The sequence below is a fragment of the Adiantum capillus-veneris genome, chromosome 12, assembly GCF_014529385.1.
Source record: "Adiantum capillus-veneris isolate H3 chromosome 12, ASM1452938v2, whole genome shotgun sequence".
Classification (NCBI taxonomy): Eukaryota; Viridiplantae; Streptophyta; class Polypodiopsida; order Polypodiales; family Pteridaceae; genus Adiantum; species Adiantum capillus-veneris.
Genome location: NC_140942.1, coordinates 12,910,300 through 12,937,814, shown reverse-complemented (window position 1 = coordinate 12,937,814; position 27,515 = coordinate 12,910,300). Strand labels below are relative to the sequence as shown.

The 27,515-nt window shown below is 44.7% G+C and overlaps 1 pseudogene across 1 annotated transcript in view; it reads right to left on the bottom strand.

Moving 5' to 3' along the window:
• The window catches only part of LOC147445335 (uncharacterized), an 85,537-nt pseudogene extending 59,653 nt beyond the window's left edge, over nucleotides 1–25,884 (bottom strand). The window contains exons 1-4 of the transcript XR_015189764.1: nucleotides 25,750–25,884; nucleotides 25,555–25,634; nucleotides 24,610–24,659; nucleotides 24,448–24,518 (exon numbers count right to left, since the gene is read on the bottom strand). The product of XR_015189764.1 is annotated as an uncharacterized LOC147445335 (transcript). The remainder of the gene's footprint in view (nucleotides 1–24,447; nucleotides 24,519–24,609; nucleotides 24,660–25,554; nucleotides 25,635–25,749) is intronic.
• Nucleotides 25,885–27,515: the final 1,631 nt, after the last annotated feature.

Sequence of the window (27,515 nt, the reverse complement as noted above, 5' to 3'; positions counted from 1 at the left end):
CTGCCATTGAAACCTGACGGTTTTCCCCTAGGAAATGCCATACCCGCTTAGAAGGGCATCGGCTCATAGGTGGCGTCCGCTGAGGTTGGTGATGTCTCCCGTTTGCACCTCCCAACCCCTTTTAGGTGAAGTTGACCCCTCCGGGGGGACTGGAACTTGGGCGCTCTTGTAGCTCATCTGGCTTCGCTTGGGGAGAATCACGTCATTTCCCCCAAAAGGGATCGGATTCAAAATAACAGCATAGGAAGGGGAGCATTATCTCTCCATCCGCCTATGCAGAGCACCCAAATACCGGGGTACAACTTCACCGAGGAACTTCGCCACAGGCACACGTGCCCTGCGGTTCCGTCCCTCGAGTGCGGATCACGGCGTACCCAGAAGGGCCAATTAATGGCATCACCGACAAGATACATGGCTGCCGTCAAAACTTTGCTATTCCCTGTCTTCTTAGTTGTCGCAAAATAAGCATTAAATTGAAGCAACCAAGAATAAATAACACTAGCATCCATCTTACCGTCATACTTACTAAACGTGATCTTCTCTGTGACGAGGTTGTTAGAGTTCGAGTCTCTGCTACTTGATGAACTACCAACATCTTTGATTGGCTTGGGTTTCGAGGTAAGTACCTGTAGGACCAACTCTTGCATGCGTTGGTCTCTCTGCGCCTCACGCTCTTACTCCAAGGCACCTCGCACTCACGTTCCAAGGCTAACCGTCTTTCTTCGCGCTCGCGATCCAATTCGGCCTTTCTTTCTTTGCGCTCACGATCCAATTCTGCCTTTCTTTCTTCGCCGCCAAGCACGCTCACTCTCTAAGGCTGTCGTTCTTTCTTCACATTCACAATCCAATTCTACCTTTCTTTCTTCGTGCTCGCGCTCCAAGGCGGCGCGTTGCGCTTCTTGTTGTATCATCATGTCCATCATCGTCTTGACGAAAGCCTCCACACGATTTGGTGCAATCCTTGGCGTAGATGGGAAAGGGGGGGGGGGGTCGGAAAAACCTCCTAGTGGGGAAAATTCTTTTTCGCCACCTCAATGCTCATCACCTCCATGCGAAGTATCCATTCCGCTTCGGGTCATGACCATACACTGACGTCTTGAGTTCTTGAGTCCACGAGGAACTTGGGTTCTTGTCGTTCTTTGGTTCTTGAGTTCTTGAGGTTCTTGAGGAGCTTCTTTGGCTTGCAATCTGTGTTAGAGAAGGATCTTCTCTTACTCGAGCTCTACTCTTCCGTGCGGGCGCACCCCTTGGCGGCCTTGCGCTCACACCAAGGTTGCTTTTCCCACCTCACGTCGATTGGCCGGCCGCTAAGTGCACGGTCCGCTCTCAATGAGTGAAAAGAGGAACAAGGGGAGGCTTGTCATTCTTCAAAAACACGATTAGGAATCGGCACGCCCAAGAGGACTTGGGTTACGCGCGACCACAAGCAGCAAAAAAAATTATGTGGTTCTTTCCTTCCTTGAGTGATACAGAAACACTGCCAAAGCTCTGATACCAATGTAAGGTGTAGCAAAAGTGAATGTTGAACTTTGCTCAAGATGAGTGCTCCGAACTGTGCTCAAGGGTTCCTTTTACTTACGGAAGGGAGAGCCTTCCGTACCTTTAGTGAGAGAGTGCAAATGATCACAAACAAAGTGAATGACACTGTGAATGAAGGTGCTGAGACTGAGAGAAAGAGAAGACAATACAACACAAGAATGTTGTCAAACCCTCCTCCAAGGGCCCCATTCTCTATGGCGAGAGAGGTCTATGCTATTGATTGCACAAATCTCGTACAATTGTCTAAATGCAATGGTCTTGCCGACGATGTCGACGGCGATGATGACGACGACGAGACGGGCTGAAAATTGAAAACGCTAGGGGCTGAAATCTGCAAATCTTGTATCTGCTGAATTCTGACTCTATGTCGGTGACGACGGCGATGACGACGACGTTATGCGCTGAAAACGCAGATGCTGAAATCTACGAATAGCGGACTGAATCTGCAAAGTCTAGCTGATCTGACCGTGCGGCGAGAGTCTACTGCGGGAAGGTGAGATCTGCGAGGTTTGGGGACTGCAATGCGGAGTCTGACTGCTGAAAACTGAAAACGCTATTGCTAGGGATGGTTCTATCACCGAGAATCTGCAAAACGCTGATGTAGATCTGCAATTGCCAAAACGCTAGGCTATTCTGTGATCTGCTATCTGCAAAACGCCAGGGCTGATCTGATGAAAAACGCTAGGCTGGTCCTGAGCCAAAACGCTGGCCTTGCTGAGAAGGTGCACTATGAGTGGTTGGACTCCTACTGCCTCTTCTGCCAGAAAGTGCTAGCGCTAGCTTTCTTATATATTAACTTAGCCAATTCGCCCTACCCAGTTTCCCAACAAAGTCACATATTGATAATAAGTGAAAAATGGCTAAAATAGGGAAAATGGGTTATGTGCACTGTAAAATGCTCCTGATGGGTATTGACTGTAATCTGATGACATGCTGTGTGCAACCAGTGCTTGGACATGCACGGCCAGCGAACACAATAACAAAGGTGCCAAAACACTTCCTAAGCTTGACTTGAACCCTAGACCTGAAGTAGCTTGTCCACATGCACATAGGGTCACATGTGCACGTGACATAGGGCATATGCACCACTAAGAATGGAAGAATTTCCACAATATCAACCGGTCACGCAACTACGACGAAAACTTCGCAATGTGAAATTTGCATGTTTGCTAATACGACTACAACATATACCTAGAATCCAAGAAGAGCCCAAATTCACCTATGACAAATAGTGCAGCTATAGACTCATGGTAGTCACCCATAAGTACAATATAACCATCAACTTAATAGTGGGCGTAGAGCTAGGTACTAGTGCATGCTCCCAACACAACAAACCCCACACGGCACACTCACAAACACAAGCATACATCAACACAGTTCAGCGTACTTCTGTCATGACTCCAGAAATCAAGGGTAGACTCCCTTGTTTTAGTATAGTCTGAACTTGTTTGGATCTAATTGGAATCCTGTTTGACTTTGGAAATCTTTTATGCGGACAGACCTGCATCTGAGTATCGTATATATGTGATCTATACGGAGAAAAAAAGTTTAGGTACCGTATAAATGTGACTTGGAAAATATTATGTGCAGACGAGCTGCATCTAAGTACCATATAGATGTGAAGTGGAAATCTTCTGTCAGCGGATAGACTTTAGTAGACCGTACAAATATGGAAGAGCTTTATGTATTCATGTCTACATGAATGCCTGTATGAGTTGCGGAACTATGGCATTGGCATGGCCATGGCATTCTCACGCATTTGTGGAGCATTTATTTGATTGTAGTGCATCAAAAGTTCCGGCTTGGATAAAATAGACTAGACGCAAGGTCTTAGTACATCAAGACATCTTAAAGCATTGGCATGGCATTATGTCACATTTGTGACGCATTTATTTGACTACCGCATCAAAAGTTCCAATATGGATGCATGTCACAAACTGCCGACGTGTCAAAGCCCTGGAGAATGGGGCCAACTTACATATGTTGGCCGAGGGGCCTAAACCCTAAGAAGAACAAGTGTCAAAAGAAGAAGTGCTACCGACTTATGGAGACCCCATTCGATGGGGCCCCTAGAGACATCAAGGAATTAAAATAAAGCAAGACCCACACACACACACACACACAAAGGCTTGCGCCAAAGATTGATGACGTGGCAGAACTGTACGGATTTACGCTTTTTACGTTGGCAGTGCTAACGTGGCAGGGCTGTACGGATTTCCGTGATTTACGCTGGCAGCTTTTTGGCATTGCTTTTGGACCAGAAGCTTTTGAGTTTTAAAGGCTTTTCACTGTAACTGCTTTTTAGGCCAAGGACCTTTAAATATGAGGCTAGGGCTCATTCTTTGGCATGCTTCTTAGAGAAGGTGCAAAGTCTGGAGTACGGGCTTGTACTGTGTTGATGCAATATAAAGACATTTACGCTGGCAGTGCTAACGTGGCAAGGCTGTACGGATTTCCGTGATTTACGCTGGCAGGCTTTTCGCATTGCTTTTGGACCAGAAGCTTTTGAGTTTTAAAGGCTTTTCACTGTAACTGCTTTTTAGGCCAAGGGCCGTTAAATATGAGGCTAGGGCTCATTCTTTGGCATGCTTCTTGGAGAAGGTGCAAAGTCTGGAGTACGGGCTTGTACTGTGTTGATGCAATATAAAGACATACCGAAAGGGGCGCCAAGGTTTGGGGCCAATACTCTCTGGGGTTGAATTCCGCCACTCCGTGTCACGTGTCGTCTCTCTCTCTCTCTCTCTCTCTCTCTCTCTCTCTCTCTCTCTCTCTCTCTCTCTCTCTCTCTCTCTCTCTCTCTCTCTCTCTCTCTCTCTCTCTCTCTCTCTCTCTCTCTCTCTCTCTCTCAATTCAGTTGTTATTGAAGTGCTAAAAGTTTGTTTAGTCTGTTCTTTTCTATTGGCACGTGGTGCCCATCTTGTAACAGTGGTATCAGAGCATCAGGCGTGTGCTTTTCTGAAAGCATACCAGTCCTACAAAAGAGCAGACAGAGCTATTAGAATTTTATTTGAGGTATCTTTGGCCTTGTTAACCCCTCTAATGCCCCAGGTGGTACCTCCTCCTCTGGCAACAGAAAGTACGAGAGCTTCCAACTGGCAAACTTCTCAACCGTCTTTTCCGATCAAGGGAGTCTTCAAGAATATGGTGCAGCCATCTGACCCTGATCTAGTGCAACCGCCTTTGCCCCCACCACCACCACCGCAACCAAGCTACAATGGTTGGAGCCCATATGGATACCCTTGTTATCCATACCCGGGATATGCGCCTAACCAACCCAAAGATTTCAAAGATGGCGGCACGACAATCAAATTTTTCACTTTTTCTGGGATGAAAGATCGCAAGGAAGCATTGCAGTTCCTACAACAATTCGACAACAACTATGCTTTGGGGAACTATACAGAAGAATCCAAGATTTCTCGAGCGGCGGGATTTCTTAAAGATAATGTTATGCAATGGTGGAGTTCAATCGCGACACAACCGCATGCTCCAAGGACCTGGCAAGCTTTCAAAACAGTCTTTGCACGTAGTTACATGACTTCAATGTTTGAAGTCCGGATTTTGGCAATGTGGGCAACTTGAAAATGCTTGCCACCGAAACCATGGACGAATATAACCTCGACGTGTACCTTCCGGTGTCCTTCTTTAGATATGTTCCCTTGGAGGGCCAGTGCGAGCAATACACCATTGGACTACCATCACCATTGCAGGAATATTGTCTATCCAAGCAAGTCTCTACCATGCAAGAACTTATGGACCATGCTGCGGTCGACTACAAACTGATGAAGGGAAAGCTAGAGAAGAATCTCCAGCCGCTAACCACAACAACAAACAAATTCTCGAGAGTCGTGAAAATCAACCGCAAAGGCCTCGTTTGACGCCTCAACAACGAGACACCTTACTACAAGAAGGTCGATGCTTTGGATGCTTTCAAACAGGGCATAATCATTCTAATTGTCCCAAACGCACTGATAGACCAGAGAAGCCGACGCCCACACCAACGGTCGACAAAACCCCACCGCCACCTCCTGCTAAGAGAGCTAGACCCGCTATTGGACTAGTTCCTGATATTTATGGCACACACCTTGAGAGTACAAATGAATTGTGTCGAGCATAGAGAGAGAGAGAGAGAGAGAGAGAGAGAATTACGCGTTGTCACAATCAGAGAGGTCTTGGCTGTCGATCATATGGCAAAGTCAATGGCTTCAAAGCCCTTATTTTCTTTGATCCCGGAGCTACAGAGAACTTCATCCATCCAGAATTTTAAAGCAGATTCACTTTGATTATGATACAGAGGATGGAGAAATTGAAGCTGAGCTAGCCACGGGGCAAACTCAGAAAGTAGTACCGCTCATTGGTGCTCTTCCAGTGACTATTCAAGATTATCATGGAAAAGCTAATTTCCACATCATGAAGTTGGGCAATTGCGACGTTTTCTTGGGCATGCCTTGGCACGACAAGAATGATGCGACTCTCCTTGTTCGGAACCGAACCATCACCGTGATGCAGAAGGACAAGCCAGTCGTCCTCAAAGTTCGGTTGTCCGAACAAAACCTCGAATGAACTCTCTCTATTTGTTTTTCTTTATAGCTAGAAAGTATTGTTTGAAAATTTGTTTGAAATTTGTTTGAAATGGAAAGTATCTGTTTTGAACTTGTTTTGGTGCCAATTTGAGATGTTTGACTCCGGTTTTAATACTGGTTTCAATGATTGGTGATTTTACTCCCGAGTGGAGTAGTGAGAAATGATGATTGAAAACTGTTGTTTTTGACTACCGGCCCGAACCTGGATGGTTATGCGGGAGGAGTATTAAGAAGTCTGAGCCGTGGTTACTCTCAGCACCTCCAAACGACGCAGCCTGCGATCTAGAGGGGCGTTTGGTTGTAAAAGGCCTCTATATCTCCTCGCCCGAACCTTTTTAGGTTATACGGGAGGAGTGATGAGGGAGTCGTTGAATATCTCCCGCCTCGGACCTTTATGCGGGAGGAGTGCTCATCGGCGACTTTATGTTTCTATGTCTTGTAACATGCATATGTGAGCATTTGTTTTGCATTGTGATGTGCCAACCACTGAATATTCCTAATTGGATGAGATTGCTTGGGTATGTAATTTTATGCATCAAGATACCCATGGAAGATTAGTACGGTCTGGGTGTGACGGCTAATTTTATCAAGAGTTCCAATCTGAACGAAAGGAGAAGCTAACTCCTTGATCAAAAGAGCCGAAAGGAGAAGCTAACTCCTTGATCAAAAGAGTCGAAAGGAGAAGCTAACTCGTTAACAAAAAGAGCAAAGTGATTGTCCCTCCGAATGTCCCTCGGAAATTTTTGAGCTAACTTGAGTTGTTTTGCAGATATGTTGTAATCGCGGACGATTACTCTCTTTCAAGAAGGGGAGATGTCACAAACTGCTGACGTGTCAAAACCCTGGAGAATGGGGCCAACTTAAATATGCCGGTTGGGCCTAAACCCTAAGAAGAACAAGTAACAGAAGAAGAAGCCCTACCAACTTATGGGGACCCCATCCGATGGGGCCCCAAGAGACATCAAGGAATTAAAATAGAGCAGGGCCCACACACGCACACAAAGGCTTGCGCCAAAAATTGATGACATCGCAAAACTGTACGGATTTCCGCTTTTAACACTGGCAGTGCTGATGTGGCAGGGCTATACGGATTTCCATGATTTATGCTGGTAGCTTTTTGGCATTACTTTTTGGACCAAAAGCTTTTGAGTTTTAAAGGCTTTTCACTGTAACTGCTTTTTAGGCCAAGGGCCTTTAAATATAAGGCTAGGGCTCATTCTTTGGCATGCTTCCTGTAACAGACTTGGACACTCCAAGTCAAGAATCAACCGTGACAGCACCAAATAACCACTTCAAAACAATTCACAGATCACAATAGATTTGCACTGGCCCGGCGGAGTACCGTGCCTAAAGATATTGGCCCCAAAGACTGGCGCCCCTTTCGGTATTTCTTTTTGCATTAATCAATCATCAAAGTACAAGAGAGCGGTTAGGGTTTCACTCTCAAACTCTGCGTCCAGATGCTCTAAGAAGTGAGGCCCTCACCACTAATTTAAAGGTTACAAGGGATGCCCAAAAGCAGAGCCCCAAAAGCTTGAAAGCAAAAGCAGATTCTCTCTCTCTCTCAATGAGAGTCAGTAAAAAGCAAGTTCTCTTTTTTCTCTTTCTTTCTCCCAAATCAAAGCGAAAAGCTGAGATTTGCGTCGCTCAAAATTTCCCCAAAAAAAAAAATAATAATAATAATATTCCGCCTCCGCGATATCCGGAAATTAAGGTTTCTGGCAAAAATCAGGGTTTGCAAGAATTTTAGGGTTTCTGACAGAAATTAGGGTTTCTCTTGTCCGCCACGTCATCACTTTGTGACATACCCCCCCCTTGAAAGCGTTGTAATCGACCGCGATTACGCCTGCAAAACCGACAAAAGCCATAAACCGTCTTAGCAGACACTGACTGTTAGTACCTACGTACTAGAAACACACATCTAGCACATGTACAAAATCGACAGTCACATCACACGACATCACAGGACATCACATGACATTCAACATTCATTCGGATCTTAGACCATGATTTATCGGCAATGTAGCTAGTAATCACATCTAGGTCCAATCGGGACCTCAACGATGTCCGATTGTCTAACCCCTATTGCAACCATGTCTATTCGAGATCAATCAGACCAAAATGCTGCAGTCATTTCGTCTGTCAGTTCCTGCACTCACAAGAAGTCAAGAACAAATCAGTATCATTATAAGGAATTCCATTTCATAAAGTCATCCAACAGAATACTGTCAGCTCTCAGTATCCCTGAAGCTCAAAGAGACATCAGTGACTTTAGTATCAAAATCCAGGCATCTGTTGACAAAGAAGTGGAGTGACTCCTCTCTTGTGCATCCCACTGCACCAGATCTTCGGCCAAGCTAAATTTTGGGTTCCGTTTGGAGTAGACTATGCTAAACCAAAACATCGAGGTAAAGTTTCACAATCCGAGGAGTATCTGCTAGGTCCTCCTCCTCCATCCACTTCGCATCAAATGCAAGAAAGTTCTTGAACTAAACCAAGAACCGCCTTCTGACTTTAACTTTCTTCGTATCATTATGTGCCAAAATCTGTTCAAGAACAAGGATCTCCTCGTTTTCTTCCACTGCGGGTTGCTCATCAGGCTCCCCATCATCAGGCACATCACCCTTAACAGGGTTCAAGAGACTCACATGCAATGCATTATGCATCCTCCAAGTATTTGGCAGTTTCAATCGGAAGGAGACATCATTTATCTTTTCAGTGATCTGGAAAGGTCCGTAGTATCACATACTAAGCTTTGGAAAAAGCCTCTCCTTTCCCTTTTTATTTCGCAGGCGTGCCTTCTCAAAAGTAAGAGCACCCAATCATCCTCCTTCAATTTCACGTCGCGACGATGGCGATCCGCTGCTTTTTTTCTGTCGTTCTTGAGACTCCTGCAAAGTCTCGCGAACTTTGGCAAAAGCCGTATCCAAATCTCACGAATATTCATCCGCTTCCAATATCTAATCTTTCGTGCTCAGGAAGGATGGAACCTTCGCAGCACTTTCAACAATCTCACATGGCGTCTTCCCCGTCGAAGAGTGTATCGTGTTATTGTAGGCAAATTCCACCAAAGGTAAGTTCTTTTCCCATTGAGTCTTCTGATTCGAGATACAAGACTTCAATAAATCTAAAATCACTGAATTGGCAATCTCAAATTGCCCGTCAGTCTGCAAGTGCAACGATGACGAGAACTGCAACTGCGTGCCAATGTTCTCCCAAATTGCCTTCCAAAACCAACTCATAAATCTCGGGTCTCTGCCGGAGACAATCATCTCAGACGTGCCATGTATCGGAAAATCATCGTGATCATTCTATGTTCTCGGGAGATCAAAAATGAAATCCATTGCAATACTTTCCCAGGGGTGGGTGGGTATGGGTAAAGGCTGTAACAATCCCTGTGCCTTATGCCTGTCAAACTTGACCTTCTGGCATACCAAGCAACTGCGCACAAACTCTTCCACATCCTTTTTGAGTCTCGGCCCAAAGAAGTATCTCTCTACCCCTTTCATGGTGGTAGCAATGCCGCGGTGACCCGTAAAAGGTGGACAGTGGCATTCAGTCATAACCTTTTCCCTCAACGGCTGTGTAACGCACAACATAGTCTTTTTCATCAAGTAGCCTTCCCGAAGGGAGTATCCCGCTACTGTCTCCCCATCCCGTATCCGTGTGAAAATATCTGCAAAATCTGTATCGGTGGCATACTGATCGACCATATCCTCGAAGCTCCTATGATGTATCGCGGAAATAGCCAGAACCAACGGTTTCTGAGACATAGCATCTGCCACCACATTCTTCTGTCCCTGCACATGGACAATCTGGAAGTGGAACTATGACAAGATGTTCGTCCATCGTATCTGCTTTTCCGAAAGCTGCTTCTGTGACAAGAAGTAGCGCAAACTCTGATGGTCTGTAAAGACAGTAAAATCCGCTCCGAGTAGGTAATGCCGCCACTGAGTAAGAGCATGGATAACCGCCAAAAGCTCTCTCTCATAAATCTGTGCTGTCATCTCCGGCCTAGAGAACAAACGGCTCTCGTAAGCTATGACATGGCCTTCTTGCATCAAGACCGCACCCAGACTACAACCACAAGCATCACAATATACTTCAAATGACTTATGCAAGTCCAGCAAAGTCAAAATAGGTCTCGTAGTAAATTTCTCTTTCAGTGTCTCAAAGGCAGTCACCTCTGTGGGTCCCCACGAAAAAGGTACTCCTTTCTGTGTCAAGGTATGCAAAGGGGAAGCAACCTTTGCAAACTTTCGTATGAACCGCCTGTAGTACGAACACAATCCCAAGAAGCTTCTAACTTCATGGACGTTCCTCAAATCGGGCCAATCACGGATAGTCTCTATCTTAGCCGAGTCCATTTGCACTCCTGCCGCTGACACAATGTGTCCCAAAAAGTGTATCTCTGGTAGGAAAAAATCACTTTTCTTTGCATTAATCACTAACGTGTGATCTCGTAATGCCTGAAAGACTTGAAGCAGATGATCTCTGTGTTCTGCCTCATTCTTGGAGAAAACAATGATGTCGTCAAAGAAAGTGCCAACAAATAGCCTGCACTCTCGAAAAATCCTATCCATCATCCGGTTAAATGTCGCAGGAGCATTGGTTAAGCCAAAAGGCTTACCAAAAACTCAAATAACCCAAAAGTCGTCCGAAAAGCTGTCTTGTAGACGTCTCCCGGCAATATCCTGATCTGATGATATCCACTCTTCAAGTCAATCCTGCTAAAGCACGAGGATCCCTGTAACCTGTCGAGTATATCATCGATCCTAGGAATCGGAAATCTGTTCTTGATGGTGATTTCGTTGAGAGTGGTATAATCGATGCACATTCTCCAAGATCCGTCTTTCTTCAAAACCAACAACACTGGAGAGCAATACGGTGAAGTACTAGGCTGGACAAGACCCTTTTCCAAGAGGTCTTTCACTGGGTTCATAATCTTTTCATTCTGTACTCGGCTCACACGATAAGGTGGCCGATTCGGTGGCGTGCTTCCAGGTATCAGATCAATGGTTTGATCTTCAGGCCCTCTGAAAAGCAATCGGCATGAGTGTGGAGAAAAATCTTGGCGTTCTTTTGATCAAGTCAAAACATATTCAACCTTTATCCATCGTTCAGTTCTCTTCCAAAAGAATGAGTAAGAAACTGAAGTTCATCAAGTACAATCTCTAAGCCCTTCATTTATCAAAGTCGCTTTCTCGGCCCGGTAGTCAACCACGGTGTAGTTCTTGTGGTACCAAGGGATCCTGAGTAGAACGTCACTCGCGTGCCCTGAACACCCCTGTCATTGCAAACGAAGTTTGCCAATGCTCGGTGTAATGGCAACATCCCATCCAGGTGCCAGTCGAACTACCTCCGCCTGTGGCGTCAGTCTGTTGGGCGTAATTTCCAAATCGAGCCGCCAATTCCAAGTGAAAAGAAGTTTGCCTTGGCTCCTTCAAAAGAGCTTCCTGGTCCTTCACTTTACCCCAAAAAGCGGCAAAGTTTGTACTTTCATTCATTTGATTCGATGCAAGTCCCACACCATGTGGTACCAATTCTGCTTTTCTATCTGCCTTTTTTGCCACATTCCTCAGTTGCTCTCGAGCGCTCAGACCTATCGTCGTCTTTATCATTCTGTTCTTTCTGTGCCTTTTTAGGACACTTCGCGGAGATATGTCCATGTTCCCCGCATTCAAAGCACTTTCCCTCTCTGATGAAGCGAGCTCTCTCCTCAAGAGTAAGCTTGGGTCGAGCCATCCTTTTTCTCTGGGTTGCTCTTTTTTCTTTCTACTTTCACTCCGAGAAGTCTGTTCCGCTCGTCATGTCATGGCCTTATGTGTGGGGTAGGTCAGATTGCCAAAGTGAATGGCAAAGCCCCGCTTCGCATGACTCATCAACTCCTAAATAGAAGCTGACTTCTATTCCAAGCAGTGATCTCGGATCTCTGTAGGTAGACCCAAGGTAAACCGCTCAATCTGTTCTCTAAACGAGATCTTCTTGAATGAAGAGGCGGGTAGAAAAGAGCTCCAGAATCTTTCACAATAAGCATTGATTGTATCTTTCTTGGTCATCCGAAAATGTTTCCAAGCAGCTCGTACATCTAGTTCATATTCTTGCGTCAACCAAGAAGAAATAAAAAAGCCTCTTAAATTTCAACCATTTAACTGGCGCAGTCTTGTTTAAAAGAAGCGTGGACCACCAAGTACGAGCATTCCCCTTAAAGTAAGAGGCAGCTCTCCGAATCTTGGAGTGCTCTGAATAGCGTCCTCCCGCGAAAGCGATGTCAAACTGCTGTATAAAAGACAAAGCCTTCGAAGCATCTGAGTATCCTGAAAAAGTATCAAACTTGATCGAGTGGCCACCTTCCTTAAACTCTCGGACTTTCTTGCTTTTATCTTCGAGAAAGTCATACTGGTTGGCTTTGTAAAAATTCTTCTTGTTCGCATAAAACTTTCCGTCATCGGAATCTGAGCTGTCTGTAGACGAGTCCTCAGTAGAACTGTCAGTCTCTGGGCGAGATGTAGCCTTCTTTGCCCTTTTCTTGTGTCTTGCTTCGCTTTTTTTTTCTTTTTCTGTCTTCTTCGCTCTAATCCGAGGAGCTAGAAGAACTGTCAGAAGAAGAAGAAGAAGAAGAACTGGGTACTCCTTCAAATCGAACACGCTTCTTCTGTTTCTTTGCCTTGTCAAATGTCAATCGACGACCCAAATATCCCGGGAAGTCAGTGCCTTTCTTCTGCTTTTGCCGTGCCTTTTGCCTTTCTTTTGCACGTCGAAAAGCTGAGCAATCCGTGCATCAACCACGTTCTCCAGTTCCTTCTTCGTATATTCCTAGGAGGCAAAAAGGTTTCTTGAGAGCGGGTTTTGGGAGTGGTGTTGTGGTTCTCTGCCACTCCATCTGTACCTCTTCCAAAGAGGTCTGGTTCATATATTTTGCCATCTTCGGATCCTTGGCAAAATTGAGCATCATCTTTGTTGCATCGCCAATCAATTGACGACGCTCCATCTCTCTTTGCTCTGCCTGAGTAGGCCGAGGCGGGCCATACTCTCTGTCTGAATCTTCGTTGTGATCCCAACCCGCATCTCCAGCTGCAGAGGGAGTCGACTGATCATTGCCTGAAGCCATAGGTGCCGCGGAAAAAATATTCGGGGATCGGATTTCCCGTAGAAGAGAAATCGGCCGTGCTCTGATACCACTGTAACAGACAACACTCCAAGTCAAGAATCAACCGCGACAGCACCAAATAACCACTTCAAAACAATTCACAGATCACAATAGATTTGCACTGGCCCAGCAGAGTTCCATGCCTAGAGATATTGGCCCCAAAGACTGGTGCCCCTTTCGGTATTTCTTTTTGTATTAATCAATCATCAAAGTACAAGAGAGCGGTTAGGGTTTCACTCTCAAACTCTGCGTCCAGATGCTCTGAGAAGTGAGGCCCTCACCACTAATTTAAAGGTTACAAGGGATGCCCAAAAGCAGAGCCCCAAAAGCTTGAAAGCAAAAGCAGATTCTCTCTCTCTCAATGAGAGTCGGTAAAAAGCAAGTTCTCTTTTTTCTCTTTCTTTCTCCCAAATCAAAGCGAAAAGCTGAGATTTGCGTCGCTCAAAATTTCCCAAAAAAAAAAAATTATATATATATATATAAAATTACGCCTCCGCGATTTTTGAAAATTAGGGTTTCTGGCAGAAATTAGGGTTTGCAGGAATTTTAGGGTTTCTGGCAGAAATTAGGATTTTTGTTGTACGCCACGTCATCACTTTGTGACACTTCTTGGAGAAGGTGCAAAGTCTGGAGTACGGGCTTGTACTTTGTTGATGCAATATAAAGATATACAGAAAGGGGCGCCAAGGTTTGGGGCCGATACTCTCTGGGGTGCAATTCCGCCACACTCTCTCTCTCTCTCTCTCTCTCTCTCTCTCTCTCTCTCTCTCTCTCTCTCTCTCTCTCTCTCTCTCTCTCTCCAGTTTGTTATTGAAGTGCTAAAAGTCTATTTAGTCTGTTCTTTTCTATTGGCACGTGGTGCCTGTCTTGTGACAATGCAATAGACTAGACGCGAGGTCTTAGTGCATCAAGACATCTATGAGAGATCAGTGAGATATGGATGTGATGACTGAGAAGATCACTAAATTTGAATATCAATCAATATGAAAGGTATGAGGTGAGATGACTAGTAGATAGAATCTGATTGGGAAACTAGATTTTGTGTTGATGCATGCCAGAGAACGTTTTGTCTAGTGGGATGGTCATTGGCATGAAGATGAGGTCTGCTCAAGGACAGCATTAATTTTTGCGGATGTAGTCGCACCTAATTATCTGTCTCAAGGTGGGTATGTCACAACTAGATGACATGACATGACCATGACCTAGACCTCAGGAGAAGGTAGAGAGTCGACCCAAATAGGGACTCGAGCTGTTATCATATTATAGTAGTGATGCATGTGAGCACACTTAGGACCCATAGGACATTTTTTTCCCTCGCTAGGAAATTTTTTTCCCCCGGCTTGTATATACGCCCATTACTCTAGAGCAAGCCTTATCTTTGTATTAGTGCAGTCAGTAATACTACTTCCTATGTTGTGTGCTCTTAAGCTTCTCATTCACCTTCTCCATCTTCTCGTGCATTCCAGCAATTGTATTTCCAACAATTGATATGAGAGTGAGCTTTGGCATTCCAAGCAGCGTCACCAACACCCTCCTAGTTCACGTTCTCAGTTGAGGTGATTTTTGGTGAGCGTTTGCAGGGTGACATAACCTTCGCACCAAGGTTGTACCGTACGTACGTACGGACTGAATATGTACGATATGACCGCACAGTATGACTTCATTGAGTCCGTCCAAATTTTTTATTTTTATTTTAAATCCCCTTTGTGTTGCTTTGCCTTTGGGTGTCCATCCAAACGCTAGGCTTAGGTCTGGATGAAAACAACTTGGGTACACCATCGTTTTAGATGGTTAAAGTGACATACGTAGACGACACATCATCAACATTCTTGTGTCGCATCAATGACGCGGCATGACCACCCGGGTCGGGACTTGATGGCGTGGCTACTAACGTGGAGAATCCTACAGATTGCATTGGCATGCTAACGTGACAACAGTACGGATTTCCGTGTTTTGCGCTGCCATGCAACGTGGCAGGCTGTATGGATTTTCGTGATTTCCGTTGGCTACTTTTAGCCTAGTGTTTTTGAGTTTACAGCTTTTCATGTACTTGCTTTTGATTTTGAGGCCAAGGGCCTTTAAATAAGAACCCAAGGCCCCTCTTTCACTCAATTTTGTGCTGACGACCAACTGAGCAGAGAGGGCCCGTGGAAGTTGTAACTTTGCTCAGCATTAATATAAAAATAAATACCGAAAGGGATGCCAGATTTTGGGGCCAATACCTTTGGGCACAGAACTATGTCGGGCCGTATCGACACTTATTTAAAGTGTGATAAAGTTGTATTTTAAGTGATTTTCTCGTGTGTCGAGCCCGATTTCCGACTTGGGGTGGTGCCCAAGTTTGTTACAATGGTATCAAAGCTTCAAGCGTGTGCTTTTCTCAAAGCATACCGGTCCTCCAAAGTTTACTGGAAATTCTATTAAGGAATCTTTGTGCCCCGATCCCAGACTTATTAGGCACTCCCACCCTTACTTCATCGCGCATCGGGCGTGCTCCCGTCTTCATCGCTTTGTCTTAAAGGGGATAAGCCATAAAGAACCCTAGATTACTCATGGGTTCAAGTGACGAATCCCGCAAGAATCAGACAAACACACCCGACAATTCCGGATCGGGTGAAAGTACGAGAAATTCAAATGGGCAATCTAAAGAAGAGTACGGGCCTCCACGGGCTATGGAGTATGAACGAATGGAGATGCAACGTCAATAGCAGGTTGATGCTTGTGCCAAGCAGATGCTACAGTATTCAAAGGATCCCCAGCACGCGAAATTTTTGACCCGGCACCCAATTGATGAGGAGCATTCTCGATGGCGTACAGCCATCAATTCACCATTCCGCACTCAAGAAACCACCTGCCCCGCGAATGTACACACCAGATGAACTTGATAATGTGATCGATCGACGAGTCAACCAAATATTGAAGACCACGAAGCCTCCAAAGAGATGCAACAAGGGAGCAGATTACCCCAGTTATTTGGGTTGACAGTCTTCTTTTGCAAATGCACGAAAAGTCAAGAAGCATGTACGCTTCGAGGGTGTTAAGTTCGTCTTCATCCTCTTCTGACATTTCCAACTTTGATGAACCGATGTTTTATTCTGAGAGGAAGCATTTTTACAAAGCCAACCAATATGACTTTCTCAAGGAGAAGAGCAATATATTCAACAGTTGGACATAGCTTATTCACGAGGGCGCTATTCAGAGCACTCCAAGGAAAGGAGGGCAACATCCTATCTGAAGGGAAATGTACAGACTTGGTGGTCCACTCTTTTGTTACGAAAGGAAGCACCGACGAAGTGGCTGCAGTTCAAGTGGATTTTCACTTCCTCTTGGCTCACTCAGGAGTACGAATGTGATGTGGTTACTGCTTGAACCCATCTTTGGATGACCAAGGAAGATACTTTGGATACCTACTGCCAAAGACTTTGGAATACTTTTCTACCGGCCTCTTCTTTTAAAAAGATCACCTTTAAGGAACAAATCGAGCGATTTTGTTGTGGTAATGTTATTGCAAAAGTCCGAGTCCATTCAACAACTGATGGGACATGCGAAGCAGGGATCTGCAATGCATGCGGGTACTCTTACGTATCCAACTGACCAACTCCTAACAACAAGGACCGGACAAAATTCCAATAACAGTAATAAAAGAGGAGGAAGGTTTTAGAAAAAAGAAAGACACACGTCTCTGATTGACAGACGAACAGCAATCTCAATATCTAAAAACGGAGAAGTGTTTCGAATGTGGAGAACATGGACATGTGTGAGCACGGTGTCTGCACAAGGCACCCAAAGGACAACCAAAAAGACAAGCCAGAGAGTTCCAGAGCAATCGAAGAGCACGGAAGAAAAGGAAAGACGAATGCAAGACTCATACCAGACTGTGTGGAGATCGAAACGGATCAGATGGACAAAAGCACTGAACTTTGCACAGCATGGGGTAAAGTGCGAGACCAAGAAGCCCTAATCTTCTTTGACGGAGGAGCCAAGGCCAACTTTATTTCACCAGAATTGGCGGCTCGACTTGAAATTACGCTCGAGGAAATGGGGCCACAGGCCCAAGCTGTTCTAGCGGCACCCGAAGGGGATGTTGCCATTACACCTATCATTGGCAAACTTCGTTTGCATTGTCAAGGGTATTATCATGCCTTTGGAAGGGTGTGACGTCCTCCTAGGAATCCATTGGTTCCACAAGAACAACGCCATGGTCGATTATAGGGCAAGGAAAGCCATCTTGAAAAATGAGAAGGACTGAGAGAGATGTAAAATTGAAGGACAAGTCCGTTCCACTTGTATCGGCTTCGACAGTTTCCAAATTAATGAAATCCAGTCTTTTTGTTCACTCAATCTGTCACAAACTGCTGACGTATCAAGCCACTGAAGAACGGAGCCAACCTGCAGATCCCGGCCGAGGGGCCTAAACCCTATAAAAAGCAGTAGAAGAAGCAGAAGCAGCAAAAGAAGTTTGACCAACTTGCAAAGTCTTGCAGAGTGGCCTATTTTAAAGAGGAGTTCCCGCCAACTTATGGGACCCTGTTCGATGGGGGTCCAAGTCACCAGAAGTAAATCCCAGACACACGAACACGCGGCCTAGCTAATGACGTGGCAGACAATGGCCATCCCGCAATTTTCGTCGATTGATGACATGGCATGACTGTACAGACGCCACGCAAAATGAGCTGACATGTTGACGTGGCACTTATACGGATTTCCGCAAAACGCGCTGGCAGCTTTTGGACCAGTTGCTTTTAGAGTTTGATGCTTTTCATGTAGCTCCTTTTGAGAGGGCAAGGGCCTTCAAGTATGAGGCAAGTGCTCATTCTTTGGCATGCTTCTGTGTAAAGGTGCAGGGATTGGAGCAACGGCGTTGTACTGAGTTCAAGCAATATAAAGAATTACAGAAAGGGGCGCCAACGTTTGGAGCCAGTGCTCTCTTGGGGTGGAACTCCGCCACTCCCCCTCTCACGTGTCGTGCATCTCTTTCAATTCAGTGATTATTTTAAGTGCTTAAAGTTGTTCAGTCTGCTCTTTTCCGTTGGCACGTGGTGCCTATCTCCGTGACTCACTCTTCTTGAAAGAACTGAATAATGAACAAAGGTCACAAATATGTCTGATCTAGAAAAGAAACGACAAGAATTTCTAATGCACACGCTGACTGTTTCTCTAAAGGTCCTCCAGGCGAGTTACCTCCTTCACGTCCTGAAGATCACAAGATTGATTTGATACCCAGTAGTACACCACCAAACCGGTCCCCCGTATCGAGTTAGTCAAGCCCAAAATGAAGAAATAATGAACCAGGTAAAAGAACTTATTGAAAAAGGTCTCATTTTAACCCAGTACTTCAACATTTTGTTCCCCGGTGTTATTGGTACTAAAGAAAGATGGATCTTGGAGAACGTGCATTTATTATAAAGCTCTCAATAAAATCACCATCAAGAACAATTTCCCTATCCCAAATATCGACGATATTCTCCACAGACTTCAGGGGTCCACTTGTTTCTGTAGAATTGATCTAAAGAGTGGATATCATCAGATCCGAATTGCTCTTGGAGACGTCTACAAGACGGCTTTCAGGACGACTTTTGGTTTGTACAAATATTTGGTGATACCATTTGGTCTTACGAATGCTCCAGCGACATTCAACAGTATGATGGATAGAATTTTTAGAGAGTACCGATCGTTTGTGAGCACATTCTTTGACGGCATCATCGTCTTCTCCGAGAGTGAGGTAGAGCATCGACACCATCTGTTACAGGTTTTCCGGGCACTGCGGAAACATAAATTGGCCATAAATGCAAAAAAGAGCGAAATCTTCTTGCCAGAGATACACTTTTTGGGACACATCGTTTGAACAAGTGTAAAGATGGACCCGACCAAGGTTGAGACCATTCGTGATTGGCCCGATTTGAAGAACTTTCAAGCTTTCTGGGCTTGTGCTCATACTATCGACGGTTCATTTGAAAATTTGCAGAGATAGCTTCTCCCTTGCATGTGCTGACTTAGAAAGGGGTTCCTTTTACTTGGGGATCGACAGAGATTGCAGCCTTTCAGACTCTCAAGAAATAATTGACAACAGAACCACCTTGGCCTTCTCAAACTTGCAAAAGCCATTTGGAGTTTATTGTGATTCTTGTGGTTGCAGTTTGGGAGCAATCTGGCCATGTCATTGCTTACGAGAGCAGGATGTTTTCACGTCTTGAACTGGTTGCATAGATTTACGAGAGTTGTTGGCAGTTATCCATGCTCTTGCACAGTGGCGACACTTTCTACTCGGAGCTGACTTTACCGACTTCACAGACCATCAAAGTTTACACTACTACTTGTCGCAAAAGCACCTTTCAAAAAAGTAGATGCATGTTCAGGGACATAAGAATTTACTGGTAAATGCGTTGCCTCGAAAGCCCTTGGTTTTGGCTATTTCCACGATACATCATCGAAGCTTCGAGGATATGGTAGATCAGTACCCTACATATCCTGATTTTGCAGATATCTTTCACCGGATACAAAGTGGGGAGACAGTTGCAGGCTATTCCATACGAGACAACTATTTGATGCGGAAAACGATGTTGTGTGTTACACAGCCTTTGAGGGAAAAGGTTTTGACAGAGTGCCATTGTCTACCTTTTTCGGGCCACCGCGGCATAGATACCACCTTGAAAACAATGCTGAAAACGATGTTGTGTGTTACACAGCCTTTGAGGGAAAAGGTTTTGACAGAGTGCCATTGTCTACCTTTTTCAAGCTACCGTGGCATAGATACCACCTTGAAGGGTATTGAGCATTACTTCTACTGGCCGAGGCTTAAAAAGGATGTGGACGAGTTTGTTCACAATTGCTTGGTATGCCAAAAGGTCAAGTTTAACAGGCATACAGGCACCAGGACTTCTTCAGCCTTTACCCATATCCTCACGTCCCTACGAAAGCATTGCCATGGATTTTATTTTTTATCTTCCCAAGACTCAAAGTGGGCATGATGACATTTGCACAGTCATCGACAGATTCAATAAGCAGGCCCATTTCATTCCGGTAAAGAAGACAGTTAAGCCTGATCATTTGGCAAGACTGTTTGTTTCACAGATTTTTCGGTCACATGGCATGCCTGAATCCATGGGCTTGGACAGAGACCCCCGATTTACTAGTTTGTTTTGGAGGGCAATCTGGGAGAACATTGGCACGCAGTTGTAGTTCTCGTCCTCTTTCCACCCACATCTGAGATAGCCAATTCATTTGTTTTGGACTTATTGAAGTCTTACATTTCGGACCAGAAGACTCAATGGGAAAAGTACTTGCCCTTGGTGGAATTTGCCCCTTGGTGGAATTTGCCCCTTGGTGGAATTTGCCTACGACAACACAGTTCATTCATCGATGGGGAAGGCACCATTTAAAGTAATCAAGGGTGCTAAGAAGGTTCCTCCATTTCTAAGCACCAAAGATAAGGATTTTGAAGCGGATCAGTATACGAGAGATCTGGAGACAGCTTTTGCCAAAGTTCACGAGGCTCTTGAGAAGTCTCAAGCACGGCAGAAGAAGGCAGTCGATAAACATCGACGCGACTTGCACCTAAAGGAAGATGATTGGGTGCTCTTACGGTTTGATAAGGCACACCTGAGGAAATGAAAGGCACGGCATAAGAAGGCAGTCGATAAACATCGACGCGACTTGCAGCTAAAGGAAGATGATTGGGTGCTCTTACGGTTTGATAAGGCACGCCTCAAGAAAGGAACGGCTTTTCCCAAAGCTAAGTATGCAATATTATGGCCCTTTCTAGATCAAGAGAAGATAAATGATGTATCCTTCAAACTCAAGTTCCCTCATACTTGGAAGATTCACAATGCTTTTCATGTGAGTCTCTTGAAACCTTTCAAGGGTGAGATGCCAGTCGACAAGGAGCCTGAGGAGCAACCTGAAGTAGAAGAGAGCGAGGAGATTCTCGTCCTAGAACTCACAAGGAAAGGAAAGTGAAAGGTAAAGTGATACGGCGGTCCTTACTTAAATTCAAGAACTATCCGGGATTGGATGCGAAGTGGATGGAGGAGGACCTGGCAGATACTCCTCAAATACTGCAACTTTACCTTGAGGCTTTCAATCTAGCTTCGACTATTCCGAGAGATCCCGGAGATTAGTAGGGTTGAATCGAATCTGGTGCAGACGGGAATGCACAAGAGGGGAGTTACTCCGCTCCTATGTCAAGGGTTACCCAGATGGAATGAAGTCACTGATTTTTCTTTGGATTTCAAGATATTGATGGGTTGATAGTATTTTGTTGCATGACTTTATGAAGGAAGTACTTCGAAATGGAAATTCTCGAAATGAATCTGATTTACGTGTGCTCTCTCATGTGAGTAGTGTCTGAGTACATGTTTGAAAGACGCAATGACTGCAGCATTTCAGCCTTGTGATTCCAATGGATGCTTTTTGTACTATGTTGCATGCTTTTGATGCTTGTGGATGCATAAACCGATGGAAACTCTCTCCAAACTTACGGAGAGTGCAGATATAGGTACTTCTGCGATGTGAACACTAACCATACGGGTTACTAGGTAGCCTTACTACTATCGCCAAACATTAGCCTTGATGTTGACTCTGCCTTGCGAGTAAGTACTGTGACCCAAATAGTCCTGTTGTGAAAACATTGCGGGTGCGGGTGACGATGAAAGGTAAGGGTGCTTGGCGGTATATCTAATGGTTATAACTTCCATGTCGACGGATGTGGATACGAATATAGAAGAGTTAGGGATTCTTTCTCCATAACCACATAGGAGGCAAAGAGATCTTAACACTCAAGATTTGGATCTTCGTGTATCCGATGGCGATCTTCATTCAAAGACATAGCAATGAAGACAGGAGCGCATCCGATGCGCGATGGACTAAGGGTGGGAGTGGCTAATATCTGTAGGCAACAAGTATTAATCCAAGGCAACGACACAAAACTTCTTTGAGGGGGGGGCGATCTAAGATAGGTTCCTTAGTCCGAGGCAGGGACACGAAACTTTTTTGAGAGGAAATTGAAAATTTAAGGTAGGGTCCTTGGGTTCTTTGTTCTTCTTGATAGGTTCCTTGGGTTCTTGATTCCTCCCTTGAGTTCGCAAACCCGAAGCACGTCCAAAGCAGGATACCAATGTTAGGTGCAACGGTAGGGTTTAAGGATTTTAACTCAGAACTAGTACTTTGCATAAACATAAGGTTACTTCATTTCAATATAGAGAAGTGAACACAATGAAAGAGAGAGGCGCGGAGAGAGAGAGAGAGAGAGAGAGAGAGAGAGAGTGACACCATTGTCGGATCCCAACCACCTCAAGGGTCCCCCTTGCTCTGTTGCCAAAGCAAGTACTTAACTTTAGATAACTTGCACAATGCTAATACATGCTGAAAATGTTGAATGCTATGTTTGATGCTGAGGGGATCTCGTACTGATGCAAAAAAGCTAGGCTGATGCTGGAAAACATTGGCGTTGAATCTGATGGAGAAAACGCAGATGGGTGTTAGCTGAAAATGTTGACGGTGAGGGTCCTCAAGTACTAGTGCTGAGGGTACTGAGGTGTTGTGGGTGCTGGATGCCCCTGTGAGTAATGACTAAAAACTGAAAGCCAAGTGACTCTTTAATTGGTTTTTAGCAATTTGCCCTACCTTTTCTTATAATGTGATGTCAAAGTCACTTATTAATATATGACTTAAGTGAGAGTTCATATGCCTATATGCTTAAGTGATTGTGTTGTGCAAGTGAGGATATGCAACTATGACCTCCCTAATCATACATATCCTTCTAGAGGCTCACAAAATGCCAGGCTAGATCCACGTCTATACTAACTAAGACTGATGTTGACCGGTAGTAGTAGCTTGTACATGTCGCTCAAGTGCAATGCGCACGTGAGACCGGTCATATATCGTCTCTAGTTACCACAATCTATGAAGATTCGCCCAGTCTTCCATGTTTAATTGTTAGAGCCTTGTCATTAATCCAAGATTCTTGGGAGATGCTCACAACCAACACCGTCCACAGAGATCGATGGTCACGAAGATTATGAGGTCGAGAAAATCCTTGACTCTAGAATCTCTCGTGGACGACTTCAATACTTCGTACATAAGAAAGTTTATGATGCAAACGAACAAACATGAGAGCCTACATCTAACCTCCATCGAGCACTCGCCAAAGTTCGTGAGTTTCATCGACAATATCTATCGAGCCTGCCCCTACATCAAGAGGGATAACCGCTCCTTGTGGAACTCGTCGCTAGCAAATGCGAGCTCTCAAAAGAGTTCTAGATAGTTATAGAAACTTGAAGAAGAATCTAGAACAATCTAGGAGGATCCAAAAGGTTCTAGAAGCACCTCGAAGGATCTAGTTCTAGAATGTTCTTGAAGGTCTAGAAGGATCCAAAGGGTTCTAGAAGCACCTAGAAGAATCTAGTTCTAGAAGGTTCTAGAAGGTCTAACAATCTATATGAGAAAATAGTTGTTTCTTAAATGCAAATCATCTAAAAAACTAAATAATTGTGCCGAAAGAGTCTTCCATTTTATCTGCACCAAGTGTACCTGCAACGTAAGGCTTGCACATGCTCGCACAGATCATGCTCCCCGTTTCTGGCTAGTACATGACCACGAACACGCATACTTCAAGTCTAGGCTAACTACTAGCACCGTTGATTGTCTGACTGCACCTTGTACAATCAATTATGCAGATAGGGCAATGCAAGCGTTCTAAAGTGTACCTGCAACGTAAGGCTTGCACATGCTCGCACAGATCATGCTCCCCGTTTCTGGCTAGTACATGACCACAAACACGCATACTTCAAGTCTAGGCTAACTACTAGCACCGTTGATTGTCTGACTGCACCTTGTACAATCAATTATGCAGATAGGGCAATGCAAGCGTTCTAACTAACCTCTATCTGGACAGGCAGAAGGGTGCAGGCATAGAATCCTATTCACTTACTTAGTCAACAGGTTGGCTCTGATTATAGTAGTATGTCCAAGTGGCACATGGAGCCCATACGCGTGTGACATCTCAGAACTATCATTGCACTCGGACTCACCAAAAAGTTGCACAAATAGCTTTTGAATTATCAAGTTCTCCAGAACAGCTACTTAATTTCTCAACATCAAATTAGTGGAAGTGATCTGACACGTTGTAGGTAAGATACAAAATTTGAGATTTCATTCTGACATGAGCAAAAAAACAATCACCTCATTGAGCAAGCGAGCCAACATTGCTGGGTTCATGCGCCTAAAATACTCCTCCTTTTTGAAGCGAGCATCTTATCACATCAAGGTGAAACTAACATTTCTCAAAGTGCATGTACGCAAACCCATTAGGATAAGCTTAGCACTAGTAGCATAAAAGGATACTGACTTTTGACTCTGGAAATTTTTCATTCACTTTTAGCATGTTGAGTCCGCTAAAGAAAATACACAAAACTTTAACATGCTTACAAAGACGAGCTTGTTCAATACATAAATAATCAAAAGCCTAGACACAAAAAGGTACAGAGGATTTGAATGTAAACAAATAACAATTACTGGTCAGCATTGACTGAGGTCTACTTCTCATGCTAAGGTTATGCAGCGTATAACATTTTCCATTGTTATAGGTTTAGATTATTGCGAGAGTCCAAAATGGAGGGCCAATCCTGACGTCAAGACAAGCTAGTATAGCATATTATTGAACAATGCAAGTTCCAGCATAGTCAAAAAGTCAAAAAATTGAACAATTATAGGGTAACTGGAGACGCCAAAAGCAGACACATGAGGCATGACATGTGTGCAGACTAATGCACCATTTAGAAAGCAAATTACCCATGACTACGCTTCCAATCCACATGAAAATTTTCAGATACCCATCACCTCATCAACTAGGGGATGCATTATAAGCATTGGTCATTTCAGCACACAAACCCCGCAACTAAGCTGCTACAAAAATCTCTGACACAAACTTGTCTCCCATCTCCCAATCTGAGCAATTTACACGTTGAAGTTACGAGTTTTGTTAAATGTTGTGATGGATTTTAGGCCAGGGTTTCCTATGGAATTTGAGAGTGTAACAGCAACCTGCTAAAGTTTAATTGCTAGACAGACTCCTTGCACATCTTGTGGATCCATGGCCTTAACTGACCTCTAGGTCCTTCACTAGCTGCTGGCCCATTTTAGCTCTCTACTAGAGTGCCGTCTCTCTTTCTCAAAGGTTCATTATGTGCGCATCTCACAAGAATGTGTGCTTGCGCACACAAACGATATCTCTGGATGCTTAGCACAGCCTGACTTTCAGAGCTGTATGGTGCAGAGCAGAACACAAACCTGTCGATGGTGGATGCTCTCACATTGTCATATTTGGAATGTAAACGTGACCTGCTTCTCCCAGGCCGTAGTATGGAATCCTGCAAATGAGAAGGCATATGATATACACAAGAACATCATACGCGAGCGGTAAGATGTAGCAATGGGCTCTGCTTTCAATAAAGACGAGGATCGATGCATGTGAGATATACTTGCCATGCACAGTCGAGCAATCGTGCTAATTGTTTGCGCTAACATGAAGGGAAGAGTTGAGGGCGGAAATGACTCTGTGAAGACCTCATGGGTCGTAGCATGTGGAAACCCGCGGAAAGCGAACAGGCAATCCGAACATTAACACCGAAAGGCTTACGTATTTAAGTACTTTCAAACTCGTACATAGGTTAGTGGCAATAATCTTAGGCTAGGTTCACATGGTGGAAGAAACACTCCAAATGGGTTTGGAAGAGTTACAAAATGCACAATTCCGCCACCCATTTGTTCACATAGAGGGTGAAACAAAAAATGACTCGATTTTCTTCCGTTGTCTATTGTGAACATTGAGCGGCCCCAGAACAAATAGTGAAAGGAAGAAATATTTATCAAGTGTACCAATAAACCTTGGGAAATTACCAAAATACCCCTCTAATTTGTGAAAATTCCCAAAATAGCCCTCTAATTTCAAAAATTCCAAAAATACCGTCAATAGTGTGTCAAATTCCCAAAATGTCCTTCAAATTTTCTAATTTTTTCAAAATACTTTTAGTTGTGAGAGTAAATTTCTCCAAAAAAAAAAAATTAATAGAGGGATTTTTTGGTAGTTTTTCCATAAGGGACGAGAGGGGCGGGGGGGGGGGGGGGGGGGGGGGGGGGGGGGGGGGGGGATTTTGGGTTTGTTTGCTAGTAATGAACCTTTATTTTAATAGCTTAACGTTAGTCCATGAGGATGAGCCTCTAACACGACAGCCCACATGGAGAGTGGAAGTCCTTTTGGGGGGGGGGGGGGGGGGGGGGGGGGTCGGAAGAAAAACGATGTTTTACTTCCATGAGTTGGCACCCCTTGTTCACTGTTTTCGTCACGCTATCTCAACGCCCCATTCAACGTGCGCCCGTGCGATTGGCTGTCTGCAAGCGTATGCCATTGTGAACCCGGCCTTAATCTATATCTATATTTATCTATATCTATTCTATACTGTTAAAAAGGGGGAGGGATCCCCCCCCCCCCCCCCCCCAAACACATGGCGCGAGCTCCTTGATCCATCATGTGTGCCCTGCAGCCCCCCGCCACACAGAGAGAGAGAGAGGCAGTCGAAGGCCGCTGGCCAGACTAGTGGACTATAGTGTACAGAGAGATTTAGTTGCCTCATAATTTTGTCCGCGTGGCATCCAAGTGTGCAAAGGAGAGGACGTTGTTTTTGTTAAGCTAATATAGTGCACACTATAGAGAGATTGTATACTATTAAAAAGGGGGAGGGATCCCCCCCCCCCACACACACACACACACATGGGGCGACCTCCTTGATCCGACTTGTGTGCCCTGTAGCCCTCGGCCACATAGCGACGCTGAGAGAGAGAGAGAGAGAGAGAGAGAGAGAGAGAGAGAGAGAGAGAGAGAGAGAGAGAGAGAGAGAGAGAGAGAGAGAGAGAGAGAGAGAACGGCCAAAGGCCACTGGCCAAACTAGTGGACTATAGTGTACAAGATTTAGTTGCCTCATAATCGTGTCCGCGTGGCATCCAAGTGTGCAAAGGAGGGGACGTTGTTTGTGTTAAGCTGTACATTGTAGTGACCGTATAATTGTGTGCGGGTGTCATCTAAGTGAGCAAGGCACGGGACGTTTGCATTAAGCTACATGAAAACAATATGAATAGTTAAACATTTTATCATGGAATAAGGCATAGGCTGAAAACAATAAACATTTAGTGCACTTCACTCAAAAGTGCCATACAAAAGTATGGTGGAGAGTCACCATTGTGTCTCTCTGAAA